The sequence below is a fragment of the Pseudorasbora parva genome, chromosome 5, assembly GCF_024679245.1.
Source record: "Pseudorasbora parva isolate DD20220531a chromosome 5, ASM2467924v1, whole genome shotgun sequence".
Taxonomy (NCBI): domain Eukaryota; kingdom Metazoa; phylum Chordata; class Actinopteri; order Cypriniformes; family Gobionidae; genus Pseudorasbora; species Pseudorasbora parva.
In genome coordinates, this window is record NC_090176.1 from 7680472 (window position 1) to 7683623 (window position 3152).

Here is a 3152-nt window from a genome sequence, read left to right on the forward strand (position 1 = left end):
TCCTCTCGCTTCTGACAGAGAATTACAATAAGGGTGTGTGTGTGTGTGTGTGTGTGTGTCCTGGTAAACCCTACACTATGTTGACAATATGTCCCCACAATGAAGGCATTGCCCCCACAATGAAATGTTTTTGGTCATTATTTTGCAATTCATACTAAATTGTGTTTTTTGTTTTTGTTTTGTTTGTTTGTTTTTAATTTAACTGTAAATGTAGTTTTCAAAATGTAGTTGTGTGTGATGGGTAGGGTTTGGGGTAGGGTTAGTGGAAGAGAATATGATTGTACAGTATAAATAAACACCATTATAAAGTCCCCAAATCATGAAAACACAAAAACATGAAGAAGGCTGATTTCAGAATGAATTTCCCTTTCCCCCGAACATACATTCTCCAGTGACAGAAACATTTTTTTGAACTAGTTCCAATAGCGTGTGGTCGCATGAGCAGCTCGAGTGTAAGGTGAAGTCGCCTGAATGGGCGTGTTGAGAGAGTTCTGTTGCTGTCCGTGGTGCTGATCTTCAGTGCTCCAGCTGAGGCAGTGTGGTCGTTCTAACACTCAGAAATCATGCTCAATGCCCTTCTCCATTTCATCAGATTCCAAACACACAGCACCAACCATATGAAGCATTGACAGTTTTCTCTTTGCTCTTCTTTTTAACGGTCTTGCAATGGTCTTATAATGGCCGAAAATGCGCGCATAAATAGTACGAGTGTGCAACCGTGGAATGTATACGCCAAAATGAGTTTTGGCGTGCACATGGTTCGCGCCTTTTCGCGTGCATATGATACGCACTTTATGGCGTATTATAAGTAGAATCCCCCACCCCAACACCCCCAACCTACCCAAGAGCGTGTCAAATACACGCCATAAAGTGCGTATCATATGCACGCGAAAAACTGCGTAGCATTTGCACGGCAAAACTCATTTTGGCGTAGGCTATCCATTCCACTAGATTTCACACTCGTACTATCGATACGCATCACCATAAGATCGTGTTAAAATATGATAATTGATGATTTGATTATGATAATTAATCATTTAAATACAAAGTGCTGCATGGGATTAAAGAGATATTTTATATATATACATATATATATATATATATATATATATATATATATATATATATATATATATATATATATATATATATATATATATATATATATATATATATATAGCTGGGTAGATTAAAATTGTAATCGGTTACTGATTACAAAATAGCATGGCAAACATTGTAGTTAGTAACATAATCCATTAGGCCCAGGTATTACTTTTGGATTACTTTTACAGCCTATTACTTTTGAACTAACTCATCACATTGATTTCAGAAGACAAATCTTGTACCATATTAACACAAAAATACAAAGAGAAAGAAAATATATTTCATTCTTTGTTATTAACATGTAGTGCATTAAAATATGATATTACTTCTGGGTTTCCCTGATTGGGGTTCATGATGGAACTGCAGGGATTTGTGAGTTCAATGAAAAGCTATTAAGTAATTAAATTTTATATATATATATATATATATATATATATATATATATATATATATATATATATATATATATATATATATATATATATATATATATATTTCAATTAAAATAAATAATTAAAATAATAAAAGCAATAAAATTTAAAAAAAGGATTAAGAAAGATTTGATTTGTTTGCCTGCATCTCATGTTAATTTTATTAACTTAAATTGAAATCTCAGAAGGTTCTTCACATAAATATATTAGGTCGAATACATTTCAGATGACAAAACATTGTGGAATGCCTGCATTGCATGTAAATATGACGTAAATTTGTACATTTTAATGTTTTAAACAAAAGCCTTAGAGACGTTAATGAATGAAATAACGTTAATGAATGAGTGATGATTCAAATAATAATAATGTGTTTATCAGTTTATCAGGAGTTAATTATAAGCTATATTGTTGCAATGTTGAGAAAACAATTTATTTCACAACAAATGTCAAATGATATCCATGCAGTGGATCCATCAAATGCTGTGTGTCTCAGTTGGTCACATGACTATAGCGTCTGGTCTGTGTGTCCAAACCTGAACGTATACAAGCAGAAGGACAATATAAAATATCAAAAAATCAAAAAATCAATTAATTTTGAATATTTGACTGCCATTGTGAGAATAACATGGTATCCTGTAAAATAAAAAAAGTAACTGTAGTCTGATTATGAGTATTTTAAAATGTAATATAATGTCAATAAATACTTAATTTTTGGAATCTGATGACATAATCCAGATTACATGGAATCAGCTACCCAGCACTATATATGTTGTAAAATGTGAACCCATGCATAAACATATTGCAGCCAATATGACAATAATTAGAATAATAATTGCGGGCAGAAAGCCTGCAGTAGAATATGAATAAGTATAGCATGTGCTAATAACCTTCACCCTTAAAAGCATAAAAGCACCAGTATGTGTTGGCAGGCAGGTCGGACTGAATTAAAAGATTGGACAAAAATGGTCCTTAAAATCTTAAAAAGGGTCACGGTTTCAGGGTTCGGTATGTGCTATGTTCAGGGAAATTAGGACAACTGTCTAAAACAAAGAAAATAAGAACAAATAATCAAACTACAAGCAAAAGCACATAGGCCTACACAAACATAAACATTAAAACAGTTCGTTTCGGGTTTTTCAGGCATCTAACAGTAGTTTTCAGGTACAGAAATTAAATAAAGTAATCAAAATAGAAAATCAAAATATCAAATAAAAGTAGCTAACATATAGAACCTAGCCTAAATATAGATCAACAGTTTGTAATCTATCCAGACACTTTATTGATAGACATTATTTGTATATTTATTTAATAATTGATTGTATAATCATTTTAATGTCTAAGTTTTTTAGAATAAAAAAAAGCATGTTGAATGCAACATTTCCATAAACATCCCTTTTACAGCTTTTAATATTCTTTTCCCATAATGTATTGTCTACAAATACAACAACAGCAGGTTTTCAAATATTATAATTGCGCATTTTGTATTATTAGTTCCATCAAAATACATAATAGACGTAAAACACGTTTATTTTTTGCAATAAATCCTCTGCTTTCGTTTGTGTCGTGAACTTCCCGGAAGCACACGGCGTGAAGTGCCTTCCATTTTCCCGCGCTTTG